The sequence below is a fragment of the Sinocyclocheilus rhinocerous genome, unplaced genomic scaffold (genome assembly GCF_001515625.1).
Source record: "Sinocyclocheilus rhinocerous isolate Xijiao unplaced genomic scaffold, SAMN03320098_v1.1 scaffold311, whole genome shotgun sequence".
Classification (NCBI taxonomy): domain Eukaryota; kingdom Metazoa; phylum Chordata; class Actinopteri; order Cypriniformes; family Cyprinidae; genus Sinocyclocheilus; species Sinocyclocheilus rhinocerous.
In genome coordinates, this window is record NW_015623669.1 from 669250 (window position 1) to 694438 (window position 25189).

Consider the following 25189-nt stretch of genomic DNA (forward strand, 5'->3'; position numbering starts at 1 on the left):
GAGTATGGGTCACCATACTTGGCCACATGTCACGTCACTTTTCACTTTTTCACTTTTCACTTTTCAATATTACAGCGAGAATAAAAGTTACTCCTTCTTTCTTTGTGTGAACATTTGGGCGGTGTTATGCAAATCTTCCCACATCGTGATGTAGATATGTGGGGGCGTGTTAGAACGAGCCGTTTTAGGTAGGTGTGGCTGACTCTTAACTTTTATAAAGAATATCTCTTTGGATTTGAGACTTTAGTCTTTGCAACTTTACAGATGTTCTTTATGCACCAAGAGCTTGTAACACTCCAAAGAGAAAGGAAAAATTGAAATCGCATCGTATGACCCCTTTAAAATAAGGTAACAACATATAAAAACACATTCAAGTTTGGCATCAAAAAGATACTTTTATAGATATGTATACTTTCATTCAGTAAGGATGCATTAAATTGATCAAAAGTGATAGTAAAGACAAATATAATGTTACAAAAGATTTATATTTCGATTAAATGCTTTTCTTTTGAACTTTCTATTCATCAGAGAATCTTAAAAAATATATATATGTCTTGGTTTCCACAAAAATGTTAAGCATCACAGCTGTTTTTAACATTGATAATAATAAGAAAGACTTAAGACTGGAGTAATGGCAGCTGAAATTTCAGCTTTGATCACAGAAATAAATTACATTTTGTAATATATCGAAAGAGAAAGCAGTTATTTTAAATTGCAATAATATCTAACAATATTACTGTTTTTACTGTATTTTTGACCAAATATATGCAGCCTTGCTGAGCATAAGAGACTTTCAAAAACATTCAGAAACATTCAAATCGAACTGACCCCAAACTTTTGAGCATAGAAAAATATAAAAACATATAGGCTATCACATTTATTGATTTATTTGACCATACATTCAAACTTTAAAGGAATATTTTGGGTTATTTTCATTAATGTCTACAACAGCATGTGTAGTAAATGGTTCAGCACAGATGATAGTTTTGACTCATTCTTCATTGTGTATGAATGAATGAGAAACAGTAAATATATTTATAATCCAAGTTTAGCAGGCGGGGAACACAAATATATGCTTAATTACTGTTTAAAATAAAATTCAGCACACAGATGTAGTAGAATCACTTACCCAATCTGTGCTGTATGTGCAAAATCATATCCAGTGTTCAGCAGATGACATGAGCATCTGAAAGAGTGACTTTTACTTGTTTTTTGTGTGATCGTAAAATATCGTTTACGTGGATTTCAGCAAACTCCACCTACAGAAATGATATCACCCTAGTAAAAAAGAAATATATTTAAAATGCATTTATTTCATACTAAGTATAGTGCAAATCTATTAGCATATTTATTGACATATCGCTCGAGACATACTGATATAAAAATTATAATTCAAGTTTATTTGGAGTACTTGTGCACAATGCATATTTCTTAATATTAAGCCTAAAATGTGTTTTAATGCCACTATCGATGAGAATTCTATGATCTTTGAATAATATCGGTCTTTAAATGCAAGATATTTAAAGTGTACCTGAAGTATACTTGCAATAGCTCCACTTTAGCACATTCAAGTATACTTCAGTTCCTTTTTAGTTGGGCTTCAGCACTACTTACGCACATATAATATATAATGCATTAAGTACAAAATTAGTTGTTCCAATTTAGCAGACTTGAAGTATGTCAGTTTAGTATACTAAAATTACAATTGCAGGGTATTTTTATTAAGCACATAAATATGTAAATGTATTTGCAGTATACTTAGCATGAAATACATTTATTTGAAATGCATTTTAGTTTATTTATTTTTCACTAGGGCACTGATGCATAAACAAAAGTACATCTGATTAGAAAAGCAGGCCCACTGCTAAAAGACAATTGAGACATTGACAGATCAAGTATAAAAAATAAATAAAAGTTAAAAGTTTTAAAGTGCTTTAGCAACATCTCAAGAATCAAATTTGACCTTTTAAGGCCACCGATCTGCTTACCCGCAAAACATCTGTTGTAAGTATATATCTGTTGGCCTATGTGTTTACTGTATATTTCCTCTTTGCTTAAAGCTGCAGTACATAACTGTTGCCTCTCTATCGCCATCCCTTTTTTGAAACATAAAAATGCTTACGATTAAAAGCAGCCATCGAGATGACAAGTTTAAAACCTAAGAACAAGCTACAAATGCTCCACAAACACACGCTATACAGTAGCCGGGTCTTCCTCTGGCTGTATACGGACGTGATGTCCATGCAATGATGAATGCTTTCAAACAGATGAATGATGTCAATTTTCCGTAAAATCGGACCTTGACACCTTAAATTATAAATCATTATTATAAGCTTTAAGGAGACAGTTTTGAACACTGATGTTTTATGTACAAACTGCAGCTTTAAATACAAGTGCAAATTATTGACAAAAACAAAAACATTCTACTTTATTTAGAAAATAATCAGGAATATTTCTCAGATTTTCATACTGAATACTGAAGTGAACACTGACAGGGAGCTGTTTGCTGCTGTCTGTGAGTGTGATGCTGCAGTAGGGAGGATGAGCCGGTACGCGAGACTATCACAGAAGGAGTCTCATTACACCTCCATATATCACTCTGTGAAGAACCGCTCAGTCTGGAGAGATAACAGAGGAGGTAGAGAGGAGGCTGCCAGGGACTGAAGGAGGAAGAAATATATTGTGTTGCTGATTGACCTGCAGTATTGGTGTATGATACTGACAGCTACAGTAGGCCATATTATTTTCTAATAAAACTGTTTTGTAGCTTCTTTGTACGCTGCATATATAAAAATGGTAATACGGTACCTTGGCTAAAAAAAAACATAATACTTTTAGTGGGCTAATACATATTTTCTAACTCTAAATATTGTTTATTGTGAGTGTATGTGGCAACACGTGTGTTTGATGTGTGTGTGTGTGTGTGTGTGTGTGAGGTCATTATTGTGTGCACGTGTGTGCGCTCGTGTTCATGTGTGCACGTGTGCAGTGATTAGCCATGTGTGTGTAAGACAGGGCTGTTCTCTGTATGTAGGTGTTTGTTTGGGGTAAAAGGATCTGATTTGCTTGTTTTTGCAAGTGCAGACAAGACCCCCGGGGAGCTGCGGAGGTCAAAGGTCAGAGAAACTGGAGCCGTGCCCGCAAACAGGCGCTCGTACCTGGGATTGTAGTTAAACCAGGCTAGGATGAGGGGAAGGGCTGTTTCAGTAGATGTAAAACTATAGATGTTAACTCTCCATTAGTACCAAATGATTTCCTTTCACTTTGTACGAATTCAAAAATAAAAAAATACAAGAAAATGCCATTTCTAATACATCATTTTTTTAAATTACATATTTGGTTAGTAAATTAGATGTTGTTGTTCCTAGAACATCTTTGCCTAAGATTTACTGAGTCTCTTTTTTTTAGAGATTATATTAATGTGGGAATTTTGTACTGTTACTGTAACGCAATTTCATTATTGGCCTTTTTTGTGACTTATATTGTTGAAGCATTTTATTTATTTGGAAGTATTTGTAATAGTATACAATTATAATATATAATATACAGTAGTATGCTTATATAGTTTTAAAACTATGTTTATGTGTAAATAAAACAATTATGATGTGTTCTGGAGAAATGCACACAACTAGAAAAACAGGTTTGAAAAGGCTCAAAGTCAGGATGAACTTGGATTTTAAGAATACCTTTTTAGGGAAAATTATGATGATTCACTCCTCAGGGTTTGTAGAGTTTGTGGGAGCTCCAAGTCTATAAATGTATATGTTCAAAAAAGAAAAATGAAATTAATCAGAGGAGAGAAAAATCTTTTTTTTAAAAAAAAAAAAAGCTTGTGTACTATAGAGAGTTAAAAGTGGGTAAAGAATAGATATGCACACTTTTGAACCATGTACTTATAATATTTGTATCCCCAAAACGGAAAACACATTCCTTATGCAGTAGGTCTGTAATAAAAATGACACAAAAATGGTATGGCACGGTACGTTAAGAAAACCATGTAGCTTTACGGAAGCCCAACATATCCTTGGCTACTACAGTTCTAATGCTGCATTCTATTCGATATCAGATGTGGGCTATTCTTTCCTCGTAGATATCGCTGACTTCCCTCTGTAAAGATGTTCCATTGCCAGACATTCTGAAGATGATTTATAAAGAAACAAATTGCGATGCAACCATTTGCTTTGGAAAGATGTCTCCTAGCAACCAAATTGCAGAGTATAAATGATGTTATGCAGCGACGGCATTTGTTTTGCAGGTATATGATTATGAAGGGAATAGTTCATTTACTGGGTTTTACTCTCCTATTATCCCGTGTTCATGTGATATCACACAACCACAATCACATTTCTGAATGAGAAAATCCGGACTTTCCAAGTTGATTTCCAAATCTGATTTCAATAGCATTTTATTGCACTTTTCCAGGTGGTCAGTTCCGACTTTTACAGTTGATTGGAATGCAGCATGAGAACCAAAATAATGAAACACAATTATGAAAGTAATTAGATATCATGTCATAATCCATTGTGGGAAAAAGTGTGCTTAATAGTATTGAATATGCTCTTGTAGTGTGCTTAAATCTTAACCCTCCTATCACATTCAGGTCAGTTTTGACCTGAAAGTCAAAAAGTAAAAATGTGTAAGACATCAGTGTTCATTTCGTCAAACAAAGACGACGACGAAAAATATTCGTTAACGAACATTTTTTCTGTGACTAAGACGAGACGCTGACGAGCTAAAACTAATATCTGATGATAAAAACTATGACGAAATTCATGCCGCGTCTTCGTTAACAAGACGAGACGGGACTATAATGTTATTTGAGGACTACCGGACATTTAAAATACATCCTATAGGCTACTGTCTTGTCCTTCAAAATGTGCGTCCCTGTCATTGGATTGCAATCGGATAAGGGGCGTTTTTGCATATCTAGTCTCAGTATGGCAGCCGCTGTGGATGGATAGGCTACCAAAATGCGAACTAATGATCTGAAACAATGGCCTCAGCACCTGAAGGGGTAGGGATAAGGTGACCAGATGTCCCGTTTTTCCCGGGAGTAACAATTCGTTGTCAATTAACTTAAAGTTAGTGAAGGCGGGATAGGCGGAATCGTGCTGATAGAAGTGCTCTCTCTCGCGCACGCATTCCTAATTAAAGGGTTAGTTTACCCAAAAATTACCCCATGATTTACTTACCCTCAAGCCATCCTAGATGTATATGACTTTCTTCTTTCAGACGGATACAATCGGAGTTATATTAGAAAATATCCTGGCTCTTCCAAGCTTTATAATGGGAGTGGATGGTAGCCCAAAATTTGAAGTCCAAAAAATGTAACCAATACATTATAAAAGAAGTCCTATTGCGCGTTCACCAGAGAGTGGAGTCCAGCGGATGACATAGCACGTAGGTGTAGCGTAAACTCCGGTGAGAATATGCTAGTCTCGCGAGAAACAAGTTTTGTTTACAGCAAAGGAAAACCAGTGTCCTCTTGGCTTATATTGAAATCCTCCGACATTTTTCTTTACAAATCCTCGTTTTGTACTACTAATTCGTGACCGGTGTTTTGTTTTGCTCTCTCCTCTGCGCTTCCACGTTCGTCACTTCTGCGTTCGTCACCGCATTTGCCTACGTGCTACGTCATCTGCTGGACGCCACTCTCTCATGAATGCGCGTACGACAGTTAGCAGAAGCTAGAGATTAAGGTTTAAAAAGTTGTAAATTTTTCTTACAAAAATGCATCGCGTCGCTTCAGAAGGCCTTTATTAACCCCCCGGAGCCCTGTGGACTTCTTTTATAATTGATTGGTTAAATTTTTTGGACTTCAAATTTTGGGCTACCATCCACTCCCATTATAAAAGCTTGGAAGAGCCAGGATGTTTTTTAATATAACTCCGATTGTATTCGTCTGAAAGAAGAATGTCATATACACCTACAGAGAGAGAACAAAATATGCTTGTGTGAATGTGTGACAACATCACATGTAAGATCATGTGCAAACTTAGCATGACGGGAAAAAAAAAAAAATCACATGATAAATTTCCTGGTGTCCTTGTTAAAAAAGTTTTATCGGTTGTGTTTTGTGATAAATATTTTAATCACATTAAACTAACCATCCATCAAAATTAACATGCTATTTTACCAGCTCTATTATTTTCTTGGCATCATGCTGGTTAGCTCCACCCACAATGAAACCTCATTGGCTCATAAAAATATGATCTTTTCACTTTTGTGACCTAAAAAAAAAAAACTATGCAAAAAAACTGCGAAAAGTGCTTAATTAGGTGAAGGTGTAAAAGTATGATGTAATAAAATTTCAAGCAATAATTTCAATAGTGTCTTTAAAAATGTTAACCCCCCCCAAACGTGTTTTAATGCTAGCTACAAGAAGTCATGAAAAACATTAGCATAGCTTCAGGAAGTGTTAAAAAATATGCTTCATTAATTGTGATTATTTTTATTGCACTAATCTAAACATCAAAATTAACGTGTTATTCTTCCCAGCCCTAATATTTTTATTGCTCTGCCCCCAAAACAATTAAACCTCATTGGTCCAAATTCCCACATAGATATACAACAAACATCACAAATTATTTTTATTGTGCTAAACTAACCATCAAAATATGTTGTGTTATGCTGTTTAGCTCCGCCCCCAACTGCATCTCATTGGTCTAAATTCCCACATAGATACTTATGATTTTGCTTCTCTGTGCTTTCTGGCATTTCACGTTTATTGCGATCTGAAAAACTACGCAATACTCTGGAAAAAAAAAAAGTGCCTAATTAGGAAGAGATGTGAGGGAAAAGTAATCCATACTGCCTACGGTGGTGGAAAAGACAATCGACAAATCAGCAACTGCGAAGATATGCACATTGCCTTCTGGGCTGACCAATAATTCATTCATAAGAGCTGTGTCACTATTTCCCTGCTTTCATAAAACTATCTAACACCTAAATGTCTGTGCGACAGTGGCTCTGAGAAATTAATTAATTGTTAGAGCAGGTGGTGATGACGAGGTTTTGGCAAACTGGTGCAATACAGCTAAAACAGCCAAAAAGACAGATAGAGGACAGACAGAATTTCAGTAAAAGAGAATGAAAACAAGTCGATAAAATTGATTATTATTGTTAAAATCAAGCATAATTATCAATAATTACACAGGGCATCAGGGCAAAATACTTCAGGTCAAGAAGCGGTCACTCAGCAAATGAAACCCTTTCCCTGCAAGACATTTGATGATTGCTTTGTTTCCATTCGTAAAGTCATGTTGGCTAGCTCCGCCCACAATGAAATCTCATTGGTCAAAAATCCTGCTTCACATAATTGTATATTTTATTTCAAATATGGTCTGATTGGCTGTGATCTTGTTGTTTTGTGACGTATTATGCTTTTTGGTGAAAACATCTAGTCAGAATATGGTCTGAAATAGAAAAAGAGAGCAAAAAAGTGATCAAAAACAATCTTTTACCTGTACGTAGAGCAGGTTGAGCTGGACAGGATCACGAGAGTCTACATTCTGGTCAGAATAGAAGAACTTCCTTCGTAGAAGTAGTATCTCACTCTCCTCTACGCCCTGCTCCCGAAACGTCCAACTGTGGTCCAGCCAGTTCACTATGAATGAAACCATGTTAGCATTAGCAACCAAATAAATTTTTATTAACACCACAGTTCAAATCCAGTGAGCAAATACTAAGGGGGTCTATGACACCAGTTATTATATCATTTAAATATTTTTCAAGCCTGTATAAGAATCTCTCAGTGTGTGTAAATCTGGCGGGGTGTTTTGTTTGCTAATGTTTTATTTTCACAGTTGCCAGGAGTCTCACAATCATCATCTGTGTGAAGTTTGGCTTTCAGCTTCTCCATCTTCCTCTCGTCTCGCAGGAGGGTTCTGTCTTTCTTCAGCGTTCCCATTCCATCCTCACGCTTCTCCTCCACCTGCTCTTGGATCAGTGAGTACTCCTCATAATTAGTGATTCCTGTGGAGCACGAGATAATCAGCACTCTCTATCTGTCAGTCTTACAATCTCTCCAGCACAGGTTTTGTGGGAAACTAAATAAATATCATTCAGCCAAGAGGAATTGGAAATCGTACAGGATTGTAAATCGTTCAGGAAAATGAAAAGAAATGAATAAAAAATATAAGGGAATGAGGAGGCTAATGCTTATCCATCCACATTGTCGCTTAAACTGGCCATTTAAACAGAAAAGGACCATGTAAAGTCATATTTTTCATGTGATGTTTAAGAGTCATATATCCAATACTGGACATAATGAGAACAAAATAAAATATATTTTGTTTATTTGTACACCTATTACTAGTGGTGTACCGATATTACAAATCTGGCCCATACCGATAAATGGCGAATATTAAAATTGTATGCTATTTTGTCTCAATTACAAACACTAACACTAAAATCGATCATTTAAAACACTACAAGTGAATTTAGGCATCACAACATTATAATGTACAGTATGAAAAAAGTATATTCATTTTGATATTTGCTAAAGATTACATAATTAAGTATGCTTTTAAAATGTTTTTAAAGATTTAAGTTTAAATGATCGAAATGTCAAAATAGAGAAAATTAACATACACAAATAAGCATCATCCGCTGGAATGTCACTCTCTCGTGAATGTGTGTAGGACAGTTAACGGAAGCTAGAGATTACGGTTTATAAACTTTAGAATATGGATATTTTTCTTACACAAATGCATCGCATCGCTTCAGAAGGCCTTTATTAACACCCTGGAGCCGTGTGGACTTCTTTTATAATGGATTGGTTCAATTTTTTGGGCTTCAAATTTTGGGCTACCATCCACTCCCATTATAAAAGCTTGGAAGAGCCAGGATGTTTTTTAATATAACTCCGATTGTATTCGTCTGAAAGAAGAATGTCATATACACCTAGGATGGCTTGAAGGTGAGTAAATCATGGGGTAATTTTCATTTATGGGTGAACTATCCCTTTAAGTACACTTTAAATTAAGTGGCCTTTCATTTTCGATTAAAAATCATTATATTATCTACAGATATGGTTTTCTTAAAAACAAACTTTTAACCCTCCTATCACTTTTTAAAAAACTGTATAACCCTTTTGCAGTCCTGGGTCAGTTTAACGTAAATTTATAAACCAGTCACAACTTATACATAACTTAAAATATTTTTCAACTAAAACCATATTGTGTCTGATCAGTAACTTCGCATTAATGCGTAAATGTGCAACAATTTCAGTTTTGAATGTTACTGTTTTACTGTTATTTGATGTGTTTTACTGTTATTACTGTGTTTTACTGTTATATATGAATTCTTTGAAATTTCTAATTTTACAAGAACAACAGCAAAACCACTGTAATGCGAGAAAAAATATGTATTTTTCAACATTCAAGAGAATTTTCAATATATTATAATATGAAATTTATAAGAACACATAAACTGATAATTATCAGTATTAACTCATTGGAATGAATGGAATTTCATTAAACTCCTTATAACTTATGCTGCTCAAAAAAGTCCAAACTTTTTTTTTCTAAAAAGTACATTAAAGTTTTTTTAATGTTTTTTTTTCTTACTAAAAACTATGGATGTCTTACAGTGTTAATTTTGACAGGCATTTTTGATTTTGTCTTAGTCTTTATCTTGAGATGAAAAGGCTTAATAGTCTTAGTCACATTTTAGTCATTTGAGTCTTTCATAGTTTTAGTCGACAAAAAGTCATTGCATTTTTGTCAACTTTTAGTCATTACTTTTAGTCAAACTGCAGTTACCAACATTCATTTTGGTAGCTATTTTATATGTAGTCTTCAAACAAAAATAGTCATTAATTCTTCTCTCTTTAGACCAAATCAATTAAACTTATGAGAAATTTGAATCAAGGATTGAATTTGGAAAAACTTGAATAAATTATGAAAATTTTTTTTTTTGGGTGAACTATCCCTTTAAAGAGACTGTTTCATAACACACTTAAGTATACTTTTAAAAAGTGCACTTTGTAATAATGTCAAATTCAAAATTACATTTTAAATCATTGGTTCAATAATATTTTATCATGCTCTAAAGCAGTACACTTATTTTGATGTTTCGATTAACATACTGAAGCACTGAAGTAACTGTAGTGTGTCATGCACTATTAAAGTTAATATATTTTAAATGTACTAAATTGCAACTTCATTATTACAAATATATGACACATACCGGACTTTAAAATAGATTTTAGTTTACCATAAATGCTTGTCAGTACATTCGGCAGTACACTTTAATCATATTTCAAAGACAATAGAAGTAATTATGAAATTAGATATAAAAATGTACTTAAGTCCAATTTAAGTGTGGCTCTCTAGCACTCTAAAGTTCAGCTAATTTAATTTTTTATTTAACAGCCAGTTAAGCTTTTGAAAATGTTACATTCAGTTCACAGTTTTTTTTTCACAAGGGATGTAAAGTTTGAAGTACTGGTAAATCAGACTAGTTTGCTCATGAGAACCTGATTATAGTTGGTTGTATCATTTGTAACAAACAAATTTCCCAGCATGCCCTGGGCCTCAGCCTCCTGCGGAGTGACAGGTCTGTGTGATGTGTGTATGTGTACTATTGTTACATTGTTTATTCTTGTTTTAATTCAACAGCTCTGTGTGTGTGTGTGTGTGTGTGCACATATCTCTGTTCATTGTTTCCAGCTTGTGAGTGTGTGTGTGTGTGTGTGTGTGTACATATCTCTGTGCATTGTGTCCAGCTTGTGAGTGTGTGTGTGTGTGTGTGTGTGTGTAGCGTAACATGCTGCCTGGAGTTTATCTTATCTGTGCAGTCTGTGCAGCAGTCATCCCAGGACAGGGTAATCTTACTGCTCTCTCTATAGCCCAAAAACTGCTGCCTATGTCAAATTCATGTCTAGAAGTGTTGTTATATTAATATTAATCACAGATCTGACTGCTAACACATTTACTGTAACTTTCTTCTTTTCCTCTCTCTCAATTCAAAGGGTGTGTTATCAGCAGAGCAGTATTTCACTGAAGTGATGTCAAAGCATTCTTTATCATGACACGTATGTTATTGATTTGACACGAAAGAAAACTGCAGCACTTCATCTTTCTGTCTGGCTGTGTTTTCTCATCCCATGTGTTGTGTGCTGTACATCCTATTATGGAAATCTCTCTCAAACTGTTCTGGCATTGCTTCAAGACTCTAAATATTGTCTAAACAGCCGTCTTCTTCTCTCTTTTTTTTCTCTGTATACTGTATACTCTTAAGACGTGTGTCCCTGTGAAATCACACATAACAGAGTGAAATGATGGAAAAGAATCCCCCAGATTATTTAATTTAATTCTGAAGTGTCAAACTCATTTTAGGTCACAGGCCAGATTTTATTTGTTAAACCATGGTGAACCGATAAAGAAAACATGCACAATACATTCTCCTTATGAAGTCCTGAATCAACTGTTGTTTTAATATCTTATTTTGGGGGAAACAACAGGGAAGCTCATGGACTAATTTTTCTCATTTTAGATTACTGTATGCAGTGCTGCTTGAAAGTTTTGAACCCTTTAGAATTTTCTATATTTCTGCATACATATGAGCCAAAACATAATCAGATTTTCACACAAGTCCTGAAAGTATAGACAAAGAGAATCCAATCAAATAAATGAGAGAACAATATTTTGATGATCCAATATTACATATCTGTGAGTGGCAAAAGTATGTGAATCTCTAGGATTAGCTGTTAATTTGAAGGTGAAATAAGAATCCATCTGTTCAGAGGTGTTTTCAATCAGTGAGATGACTCTCAGGTGTCAGTGTGTGCCCGGTTTTATTTAGAGAGCAGTGATCTATCAAAGTCTGATCATGTTTGTGCAAGTTAATAATGGCACGAACAAAGAAGATCTCTGAGGACCTCCGAAAAAGAGTTGTTGTTACTTATCAGGCTGGAAAAGGTTACAAAACCAGTTCTAAAGAGTTTGGACTCCACAAATCCACAGCCAGACAGATTGTGTACAAATAGAGGAAATTCAAGACCACTGTTGCACCCTCGCCAGAAGTGGTCGACCAACAAAGATCACTCCAAAAGCAAGACTTGTAATAGTCAGCGAGGTTTCAGACCAAAACAGACATTTTGGGATTAAATGAGAAGCGTTATGTTTGGAGAAAGGAAAACACTGCATTCCAGCATAAGAACTTTGAAACATGGTGGTGGTAGTATCGTGGTTTGGGCCGGTTTTGCTGCATCTGGGCCAGGACGGCTTTCATTGTCATTGATGGAACAATGAATTCTGAATTATACCAGCAAATTCTGAAGGAAAATGTCAGGACATCTGTCCGAGAACTGAGTCTCAAGAGAAAGTGGGTCATGCAGCAAGACAACGACCCCAAGCACACAAGTCATTCTACCAAAGAATGGTTAAAGAAGAACAAAGTTAATGTTTTGGAATGACTGAGTCAAAGTCCGGACCTGAATCCAGATAAAATGTTGTGGAAGGATCTGAAGCAAGCAGTTCATAGGAGGAATCCCACCAACATCACAGAGTTGAAGCAGTTCTGTACTGAGGAAGGGATTAGAATTCCTACAAGCCATTGTGCAGGACTGATCCGCAGTTACAAGAAACGTTTAGCTGCAGTTATTGCTGCAAAAGTGGGTCAGACCAGATACTGAAAGCAAAGATTCACACAGTTTTGCCACTCACAGATATTTAACACTGGGTCATTTTTCTCAATAAATATATGACAAAGAAAATATTTTTTTCTCATTTGTTTGATTGGATTCTCTTCGTCTACTTTCAGGACTCTGATTATGTTTCGATGATTCAAAAATCTGATTATGTTTTGGGTCATATTTATGTAAAAATATAGATCATTCTAAAGGGTTCACAAACTTTCAAGCAGCACTGTATATGAAATTGCAAATTATCAATAGGGTTTTGCACATTCATTTGTCCATTATGTGTCTGTTAGATTTAACCCAAGTGAATTTTGAAGGCAACTTCCAATTTTCCAAATAAGGATTTCTATCTTTGTTATTGGTAACACATTTAATAGTTACTAGTCGCAGATGATTTGCTTTAAAGGGGTCATATGATGCTTTTTTAAAGATCATTATTTTGTGTATTTGGTGTAACAGAATATGTTGACATGCTTTGAAGACTGGGACAGCCAGATTATATTTCTGTACAACACAAGCACAAGCCTTAGCCTTTTCCATACACTGGTTTTTATTTTTCTATAACTGGTTTTCAAGTTTATTTTTCAGGGTTGGTAAGAATTGTATTTTTATTTATTTATTTATTATTATTATTATTATTATTAATTTAATTAATTATCATTTATAATTATATTATAATTATTTTATTATTATTATTATTATTTTAAGAATTATCTTATTCTCACCAGGGCTGCATTTATTAGATCACAAATAAAACAGTAATATTGTGAAATTACAATTTGCACTGATTTATATTTAATATATTTTAAAATGTGATTTATTAAATTTGTGAATTTTCAGCATCATTACTCCAATCTTCAGTGTCACATGATCTTTCAGAAATCATTCTAATATGCTAATTTGATACTCAAGGAACATTTCTGTTTATTATCATATATTCTGTAGTATTATTATATATTATGTTGAAAATGTTTGTGCTGGTTAATATTTTTGTGGAAACGGTGATATGGTGATGATTTTTTTCATGATCCATTTATGAATATAAAGTTTAATTGAATTTAATTTAATGCATTCTTAATGAATAAAAGTAATAATTTATTTTAAAAAAATCCTACTTACCACAAACTTTTAAACAGTTGCATATAAAATGCAAAGCTCCTTCCCAATCTAATCTACTCTACTCTGACCATTAAGTAAGCTGTAAAAACAGGTCATTTGGAACACATCACAGTTATGAGATGTTAACACAGGTCCAATCATATTTATATATCAATGCTGCACCTTGATTAACACTATGATTAAACTTGAGGTAATAGTGAAAAATGTTTTATTATTGTTTTTATTGAGTCTCCTTCATCATAATGTGCCATCTTGACCTTCAACCGCACATCCCACAGGTGTGACAACTAGCATGTTCTCTCTGCAGTTTTCACACTCTTTCTGAAATTAATTTCCTTCAGTATGCGCCTCTATAAGGACAGCAATCTAGTATTAAAGTGCCGGAGGGCAGGAGGAGAGGCCGGCGTTGGTTCTCTAGCAGCTCCTCACACAGTCCTCCCTTTCATTAAAGCAGACCTCCTCAAAGAAAATAAGTCCTTCATAGCTCGCCAAACCACCCAACGAGAGCGATGTTTAGCCATGTTTGTTTTATACCCTTATAGAACACAGCGGGCTGATGTAGGATGTCGTGAAGGCCACATGTTAGTGCATGTGTGCGAGTGTGTCTTTGTGTTGTCTTGGCTTTCATTCACACTCTTAAAAATAAAGGTGCTTCACGATGTCATAGAAGAACCTTTTTGTCTAAATGGTTCCATAAAGAACCTTTAACATCTGAAGAACCTTTCTGTTTGACAAAAGGTTCTTTGTGGCGAAAGAAGGTTCTTCAGATTATAAAAAGGTAAGAAAGAGATGGTTCTTTAAAGAACCTTTGACTAAATGGTTCTTTGCGGAACCAAAAATGGTTCTTCTATGGCATCGCTTGAAGAACCTTTTGAAGCACCTTTATTTTTAAGAGTGTACTCACAAGCATGTTATATGAAAAGAGCAATTTTCACCTGAACCCAAATACACACACTCAGCCAAACCCACGCTTTTTCCCTTGATCTACTAAATTAAATTTTCCATCCAGCGCCATCCCTTAAAACGGCGCACAGCCACATAGACACGTACACACACACATCCTGTAATGAGGCTGGCCCCTACTAACGAGCGGCGACCCTAACGAGTGTGTGAACAGATCACAGCGGCCTGTCCAGCACTGATTTGAGCAGAGCTAATGAGAATAATGAGAGAGAGAGAATGAAGATTTACAAACTGATAGAGTGAAAAGGATGAGGAAAAATAGGTGCAAAATGTAGTTTCATAAATAGAGGAGAGAAGGAGAGAGACCTTGACTCTGTTATGTGTTTTCTGTCTTTTATAATGTAAAGATTTGATATGAAACGATAGATAGACAGACAGACAGATACGATACATACATAGATAGATAGATAGATAGACAGACAGACAGACAGACAGACAGACAGACACGATACGATACGATACAATAGACAGATAGTCAGACAGATAGATATGATATGATGGATTGATAGACAGACAGATAGACAGACAAATCTACACAGTTTTTAGATGAATAGGATTCTTTGAAAATATCTACTTTTGTGTTTTTGCAACATGATGGTGATAAGGTGACGTGTTATTCCTTTAAAATGCCTGCTATACAAAGTTAAGAAAACATGCTTGTTTATTGAGAGTGTCCCAACCCTGTCCTTCTAATTTAATGTGGGTCCATTATGCTGTGTTTGGAATTAAGATTAACATTGTTTTCAATGAAGTTAAGGATATGACCTTATCCAGAGTGGGAGCTGTGTGTGTGTGTGTTTGCTGGTCATTGCTAAGCTCATGACCCCCTTATAAAATCTGAAGGGCAGTGGCAGTGGCAGTGAATTTAACCATCTTTCCCCTAATAAACAAAGCTAGAGAAAGACAGATGTGGATTCAATCAGCTTCTTATGCGAATAAAAGTCCAGCAATCATGCACGGATTAACTCAAGAATAATACTTTAAAGAGAAATAAATAAGATAAATAAATAAGAAATAAATAAAACAGATCGCCGTGAGACAAAAATAAATCTTAAGGACAAACAATATGTTCATTTCTGTGTTGGTGATGTGTTTTAAATTCAAAGATGGTTCACAACCCATTTTACTTCTATAATCTGACATACCCTTGTGAAAAAGAAGTGTGTTTAGTTGTGCTGAACGTACACTTATAGAAAGTATAATATTAAAATAAAATTGAAAATAAAATAAAATATTGAAATAAAAGGCCACTTAAAGGGATAGTTCACCCAAAAATGAAAATTACCCCATGATTTACTCACCCTCAAGCCATCCTAGGTGTATATGACTTTCTTCTTTCAGACGAATACAGTCGGAGTTATATTAAAACAATATCCTGGCTCTTCCAAGCTTTATAATGGCAGTGAATGGGGGTTGAGATTTTGAAGGCCAAAAAAGTGCATCCATCCATCATAAAAAGTACTCCATATGACTCCAAGGGGTTAATAAAGTCCTTCTGAAGTGAATCGATGCATTTGTGTAAGAAAAATATCCATATTTAAAACTTTATAAACCGTAATCTATAGCTTCTGCTAACTGCCGTACGTGTGTTCACAAGAGAGTGACGTTCCAGTGAATGACGTAGGACGTAGGCGTACACCGATGGCTTAAGGTAAATCATGGGGCAATTTTCATTTTTGGGTGAGCTATCCCTTTAAGTGTACTGCTTTTTTTGCACCAAAAAAGGTCCAATAGTTGTAAAAATTATTATTTTACATCCTCAGTTTCACACTCTGTGAAACACACTCAATTTCAAGGGGCGTTTCCTCTCGCAGAAACAAAAGTAAACGCCCAGTGCTGTGATTGGCTAAATTTATAGCACGTTGTGTGTATTGATACTCAAGATGGCAAATGCTGGGATAGAGCCATATACATTTTAAAAGTATGCTAAAGTGTGCTTCTTTTTCACAAGGGTATTTTCTAATTAAAAGGACACTCAATGAGAAATAATGTAGGGTGGAATTTTATGATTGGGTTGTAAAAAGTGGGCGTTACGTATTACAATGCATCCATGTGGTTGAAATATGAGGGAATATAAAAGGGATGTGTGATGTCATTACATTTCAATCAAATATTACAAGAAACTACTTTTTTGTGTGTGTGCTTGGGATACCATGCAAATAGTGCATAATAAAACCAGGAATGTGGATTTCAGTAGATATTAATTGAAAGTAAATTTTAATTTTACCTTGAATCTAAAGCTGAATTGTACAAATTCATTGGCACTACTTTCAACAAATGGCTAATTAACTTGCAAAAATAAAACGTGCAACTTTGAAAGGTGAATGTTTCATGAACTCTCCCCTCATCTTTCACTGGTCAACCAAATAGATAACCCCGCCCCCAAACTTATCCCATTGGTTGAGCTGTTGCTGTGTCAGATTGTTCAGGATGCTCAAACAAACAGAACGTTTTGCAAGCACCACAGTATTTACACGCTTCAGGGAAATCTTGTCTCTGTATATAAAACTGAAATAGAAGAACGTTCCTCAAAACTGAAAAAATTACACACTTCAGCTGTAATATCATAATACAAGTTTGACAGAAGTTTGACTAGACATGGTTTGACCGGACTAGATTACCTTGGCCTCACTGTTTACACAAATACTCCTCAAAACCCCTCCGCAGCACAACAACAGTCCAACTTCCAGAGTTCATTTGGAGTTCTTGTTGAGATGTTGAGCCGATGAGCACGCATAAAAGCAGGGACTGAATATTCAGTTGCTGGAGTTGTCTCAGGCTTCATATCCAGTAGCGATGTGGTGAAGAAAGTGTTAAAGGAATGGGACAGAGCAGGACCAGAGGAGTGTGTGAGGAAGAAGAAGGGGGGCAGACTGCTGGAGTTGATAGACTCCAGATGTGACTATTAGATAAACTCAAGGCAAGGGGTGTGTTGTGAGTGTGTGTATGTGTGTTAGTGTGGGTGTGTTTATGTTGCTAGCGGGACCCAAAAGCGTCTGGGCTTTTCACGAAATGCAAAAGCAGGACGGAGTGACAGAGTGTACATTCACACCGAAAAATCGCTGAAAGAGCAGACAAGAGTAGTTTTGGGAGGGCATTTTTACCGTGTCTGTGAAATGCACAGCTGAAACTGTACGTGTTTCCTTCTTTCACATCCACAAGAAATCCTTTTCATTTTGTCCTCCTAAAGCCCAGACTGACTGGATCTCAAAGTCCACCCACATGCAGCCGTGTTCACACATAGCCTGTCATTGTGTTCATTCAGTCATATTGTGTTCTGTGCTGTCAGACAGCTGTTTCTTTGTGCTCACACTGGCCTAGTGACAGCGCTTCAGTGCTCTGCTCTTAAAATATGGTGTGCCGGCCCAACATGCAGGGCTTTCAATTGATAATCGCATTTTTTCCCAACATATTAATAGTTGGACTTATGCAAATTGCTGCAGAATTTCTGTAATTGTGTGGGGTTCCAGAAGTAAAAATTCCATTCATTTTCTCCATTGGGGAACTGATTTTTAAATATAACCATGTAAACCTTTAAAGACCTACAGTGAGGTACTAGATTGTTAATTGATTTTATATGCTTATTGTGAGGCCTCAGTGTAAACATCTACATTACCCATGATTCTACAATGAAATATCCAGCAAATACATGCCAAAAGAGCTCTCAGCGAATGTCCACTCCCATGATGCACTGCAAATGACCAAAATTCTTAAGTATTTGTATATATAAGCATGTTTTGCAATAAACTTAAAATGTTGTTTCTATACATACCCTTGTGAAAAAGATCTTAAGCATATATTATTATATAAAAAACAACAACTTGATAGATAAATAAATAGATACAATTTTATAAAATGTGTTTTATTTTGATTTTGAGTTGGACATGACTGAAAGTGATGATGTCTGAGTGGGTGAAATGTTTATTTTGTAATTAGTTTTCCCGTTTGTCCTCATAAAAGTTGGCCATTATTGCATTGACAGGTTGATCAGCCAATCATAGATTGATGGCTTTGCCTCTTCTTCTGGTCCTTTTCATCTGTTTCTGCATTCCTGGCCATATTTTGTAATAATATTTTTTTTTTCTTGTATATATGTCGCATGTTGTATTCCTTATTTTTAAGTTGCTTTGTAAAAAGGCATCTGCTAAATGAATGAATGTAAATACATATCATGCAAATGTGTGTGTACACTGTGTTCTGTGTGTGTATTCTGGTCAGTCTGTGGCTATCAGATGAAACACATATGCTCAGATTGTTCATGCTCAGATAATGATATGAAGTAAAACTGGATTTTGGCATTAGTTTTCTTCTACATTTGGGTCCCTTCAAATGATTTGACAGCAAACCGCTTTCCAGAGTCCAACTGAAGCAACATCCTAAAAGCATAAATGGTAATTTTTTTAATACATGTGCCTAACTTATTTCTGGAAATGCACATACTTTAAGCACAGGGTTGAGCAATTTTCCACAATTCCGGTCCCAACGTTTATCTTGGCGTAGTACCTTCCTTCTGCCATTGAACAAATATATAATCAACATTAACCACAGAAATGCAACTCTTCAAAAGTGCACTTCTTCTTCATAAGTTTACTGAAAAAAATGATAAAGTAAACAGTCTAGACTTCACATTACACGTGTATTTAATTCAAGCTCTTGAAATATGCTAGATATTTAAATCTAAAATGGCCAGTCCTGAATTAGATGTAAATATATATTGTTTCCATTTATCTGATTAATAAAATTATGACATTGACATTTTACACATGCATTTTCAGATTAGGTTCATTACGTGTGCATTGGTTTTCAAATGGATGATCATTTGCAATCATTTCAGTACAAATAAAAGTGAAATGTTGCCTTTGACTCAGGATAGACTGGATAAAGGAAAACTATTCCAATAATCTAAGGAAGGAGAGGAAAAGCAGGAAATGAGTTGGAAAAATAAGAAGCAGGCAGATCCAGATTTCCTGTTTGGGTAGGAGTGGGTCAGTGTTATAAGGACCCCATTGTGTAACATGCCCAATATGTATGTTAGTGACCATTACGGGGTCACTTCTGCTGCCCCCACTCAGGACTCCAGCAGTAGGGGAAAAAACAGTGTTTAAAATAAAAGAGAGAGAAAGGAAGCCATAAAAATAAACGAGAAACAACCTCTGTGCAGGGACAGGAAATGACAAGCGCCACCGAAATGGCTTCCGCTATTTGCACCTAAATTTACAAAGCAACACACCTCACCATATTCCTCCCTGTATCAATGTGCCAGATTGCTACATTGCCTGGAAACCGGCCTAATGAACCATATAACTTGTCAGAAGAAATGCTCATTCTGATTAAGAATCTGAAGCTGTATATTTGAATGGATTTTTTCCCCTTCTATAATTATGAAAAACAGCACCAGTCTCTGCTCTCAACCTGCAACTGTCCAAAAATTTTGAAAAGACCCATAATTATTATATCATTGTTTTGTTTTCATTATTATTATTATTGTTTTGGTGTCTTTTGTGAGGAATTTTGACACCATGTGGAATTCTGGAGATTAAAAAAAAGTCATTTATCTTTGTATTTTTAAATCAGTTACGCCAGAGTATCATTCTAGCAATTTGCCTTAAGCCATGTGATATGTTGCAGTTTCTTTTTGAAATGATGGTTTTACTGTTACTCATCAATGGCAATTTCCAATAACATTAAATCTAATTTGTCCAAAATTCTAAATAGAGCGCATAGAGCTTAACAAACTGGACCCAGAAATAAAAAATTATAGTGAAATTGATTAACACTGATTTATTAACATTTCAATAAAGATCAATCTTGAGCTCTGAGGTTGTAAAGTGAAGACACAAATTAGTATGATTTCAACTTCAAAAAATCACCAAAATAGCAACAACACTACTCATAGTCCTGAGATCCAGAGGTCACCGTTACTATGTGAATTAAAATAGCTACTTATATTTTGTACGATTTGTATCGGAATATTTTAAAAATAAACTTTTTTTTGTTTGTTTTTAACTCACAATCAGTGAATTTTAAATCGAAAGTATTATATTGTACCATTGTTCTTTATTTGATTATAATGTTTGCAGTGCTTAATTGGATGAGTATTTCATTCCCTCATAAATTAAAGTAGACAGTCTTGTCTTGTTTTCTTCTAATTTTCACATACTTTTTCGCTTCTTATCAACGTTTTTAACACTGTGATTTAATCTCAGAGCTGCTTGGTTTAGTTCAGGGATCTTTATTGAAGAATGTTTTGAAATCCCAGCATGACCGCTGAAAAAGTGCAAAGCAATCTCATGAAAAGCATAACTGTTTTACGAGGTGGGAATTTTGTATGAATTTGTACATGTGATTTGTACAGAAATGTACAATTGTTAGAAAGAAAGCAACTGTGATGCTAACCGTCAGTGGGATGTAAGCAGACTGTATAAAAATATGAGAATGAAATTGTATAAATTCATATGAGTTATCCATCAATTTGCAAAATGTAAAATAGTTATGAATTGTCATGAAAGTGTATACCCCAAATCTCTATGAAGAGTTCAAATACTGCAAAATGCTGTTTCAGGTTAGTGATTGAAGTGTGTTATAGGTTTCCAGTCCAAACATCTGCATGTTTGAATACCTATCATCATGTTCTTACATAAGGTCTTACTAAGACAGTCATAAACAATGTGCGGGGGAAATTATTCCGCAGACTTTGGCTTAGATTGTAAGTGATTTAAAGACACGGATCAAAAATCGTTCTTTATAAATCCTTTGTGAAGTTCATGAAGGTTCGTGGATCCCAACTGTGTGTAACTGCTCCAGAGTTTTAAAGATCCACTTGATGAGTGCAGTTTTCTGTCCTGTGTGGACGCATTTCCTGTTGAAACAGGAAGTTGGGCCTGGACGTATCAAACGGCTTTTGCCTTTTTTCATAGAAAGCCAAAGACATGAACATGATTTGCTATTTGCTGTGAGAAAAGCCCACTTTAGCACCCTTTTACAAAGAGTACTTATAACGGAAATAATATACTTTAAAAGAATATACGTAAGTGCAAATGTTTTCAGATGCTTAATTGCACGTTATTTGTAATTAAATGAAAATGTATTATAGTTTAAAAATCAGCTGAACCTTCACATATGTACTGTAGTTGTATAATTTCTTCAATCTGAGTCAGCAACATTTTTATCCAGAAAAGTAAGACAGTAAATGTTAAATATGTAAATGTGCTAAGAGATCATTTTGTGAGCTTTAGGAATATACTACCGTACTAACAAACAGATTTAGAGCCATACGACTTCAGATTTCATGAGGTCTTTAATCACTCCAGCCATGCTGACATTGCGGTTCTGCAGTGTGTGTGTGTGTGTGAGAGAGAGAGCTCTCCAGACTTTAGGAAGAGATCTCTCCCTGTTCCACATTCCCCATCTGAGCGATAAGAGAGTGTCTGTGAGCCGTTGTGTTGATCTTCACACACAGAGAGCACACTTTGCTCTGACCTTTACTCTAGCGGTGTGTGTATGAGGAAACAGTGGGTAGAGTCTCTCTTTTCATCACAGTGCTAATGAGGGTGAGGACACGCTAGCCAGGAAACAGCTATTGTTCCCCGTCCAAGAGCACTGCTACTGGCACACACACGCATTTGTGAGCAGGTTCATTCAGCGATTCACATTCATAGACTGAAATACTCTACAATATGTCCTATTTACCCTGCTGTCACACTCTTTTGTAGTCACAGGAATTCAAACACGTGTATTTAATAGCGCATAACTTTCTCCTGTGGTCACTTTCTCACCTTCTACCCTCTCCGTATATTGGCTCTGATAGCTATTAATGTGTCAATCATGCAGCACTCAGTGGGCCATACAGATGTGACAGGCCGCTTTACTGCATTCTCTCATGCCGGTGTTAATGTCTTGGTTCCCTGCAAATATATACAGCATATGTGTTATCAAGCTGTGTAATGTTCATTTTATATTCAGCACATGATATCATGCTGCGTCGTTGTTTGCTGTAGTTTCAGCACCGATAGAGCTTTATGGATGAAGGACATTAGGAAAGAGAGGATGATTCATTGGTGGATTGCTTGTTTCTGTATCTATGCTATGCGTAGGAAATTTTGGTTCAATATTAGCAAAATGTTACAGTATATATATATATATATACACACACACACACACACACACGCACCCACACTGTAATACATATATACATATACATATTTTATTTAAATATTAATTCTAATATACTGTATGTGTTACAATATAATAATAATAATAATAATAATAATAATAATAAATATTATTAGATATAGTTATTATTTGTAATAATAATATTATTAATGACAATATTTATTTATAATAGTATTTAAATATGTAATTTTAGTTTAAATTAGCTTATATAAAGCATACAACACTCTCTATAATGCTTAGAAAATACATAGATATTTTATATAAAATATAATTATTATATATGTATGTATATGTGTGTGTGAGTGTTCATTATATATGTACACACAGACATAAATATTATTTGTAATAATATAGTTCAGATTCAGTAGTTTTAACATGAGGTCATGCAACCAGGTCAGCTGATCCCACAGTTTGGATTTTGAAATGTGCAATATTTAATGTTTACATTTAAGTTTTTTATTTAATTTTTAAATATATTTTTAGTAACACTATCCATTGCAATACATTTTGGAGATTTATTTTATATTATATACATTATAAAGATTTTTATATTATATAAATGTTTTTATATTATATAGAAGTATTTGTTATACTCAAAAATACTGAAAAGTGTAGATAATGGATTATAATTTGATAATTAAATATATAAGTAAATATTTACTTCACATCAGAGGTACTGAAAAGTTAACAGTAAACAGTCATTAATAAAATCATGAATCTTTAATTAGCATAAAATTATAAAATAAAAACACTACATAATAATAATAATAATAATAATAATAAATATTATTAGATATAGTTATTATTTGTAATAATAATATTATTAATGACAATATTTATTTATAATAGTATTTAAATAAGTATGTAATTTTAGTTTAAATTAGCTTATGTAAAGCATACAACACACTCTATAATGCTTAGAAAATACATAGATATTTTATATACAATATAATTATTATATATGTATGTATATGTGTGTGTGAGTGTTCATTATATATGTACACACACACATAAATATTATTTGTAATAATATTAATATTATTAATAAATATTACATAAAATAATAAAAATTAATGTTTAAATTATTATTTTTTTAAAGTTTTTTTAAGTATGTAAAGCACAATATACTTTATAATACATATAAAAGGCTATTTATTTTATATAAAACTTGAATCTTTAAAAAAAAAAAAAATTTAAACTAATATACTGTTTCAGGAAGATTTTATATACAAAAGATTTTTATTAATGCTGATTTTTTTTTACTTTTTATTAATCATAGAATCCTGAAAAATAAAATGTATCATGGTTTCCATAAAAATATTGGGCAGCAAAACTGTTTTAAACATTGATAATCATACATATTTATTTATGTATTCTTTATGAATTATTTCTGAAGGATCATGTGACACTGAAGACTGGAGTAACGATGCTGAAAATTCAGATTTGATCACAGGAATAAATTACATTTTAAGAATTTTTTTAAGTTTGCATTCTATGTAAAGCACAATATACTTTATAATACATATAAAAGGCTATTTATTTTATATAAAACTTGAATCTTTAAAAAAAAAAAAATTAAAACTAATATACTGTCTAAATGTAATGTAATCTAATTTCTCAAAATTAATGAACTGTGATGTTGAACTGCGGGTAATAAGTGTTTAATATGGTTTGATTTAAAGGGGACATTCTGATGAAAAATTCACTTTTACATGGTGTTTGCATATAAATGTGTTTTAGCAGTGTGTGGACACAACTATCCTACAATGATAAAAATCCATTCACTCTTTTTTTAAACCCCAAAAAATCTAAACTGTCTCAATTATCAAGCCATTTTGAGCAATATGACGTCATATTACAGAGGCTCCGCCCACAGCCGCTGACGGACTGTCCCGTATCAGCATATTTCCACCCTCAGCTGTTCGCTGTCTGCCATTTTCTCCTCGCTCGAGCATCTGTAGTGACTACAATGTCTCGTAAGCAATTAAGGAGTTTTGTAGTTGGATGTAAAAGTGAACATAAGAGTGTTTAGTTTGTCCCGACATCAGAGCCACTGAGGATGCAGTGGATTAGGAAGAGAGGGGTGGGGTGAGCAGTAGCTCATTATCATTTAAAGAGACATGCACCGAAATGGCTCGCTGTGAACAGAGCTGTTTTTGACAAGGTAAAAAGGGGGCAGTTTTACACGACCACTGAGGAATTTTAACCAAAGTATGTTACAGATATTTCATGAAGACCCTAAAGAATCATACCAACTTGTGGAAAATGGGCATCCGATGTCCCCTTTAA

At 34.4% G+C, this 25189-nt stretch overlaps 1 protein-coding gene across 1 annotated transcript in view; it reads left to right on the forward strand.

Moving 5' to 3' along the window:
- adgra2 (adhesion G protein-coupled receptor A2) overlaps positions 1 to 25189 on the forward strand; it is an 86546-nt gene that overhangs the window by 33027 nt on the left and 28330 nt on the right. The window lies entirely within an intron of this gene.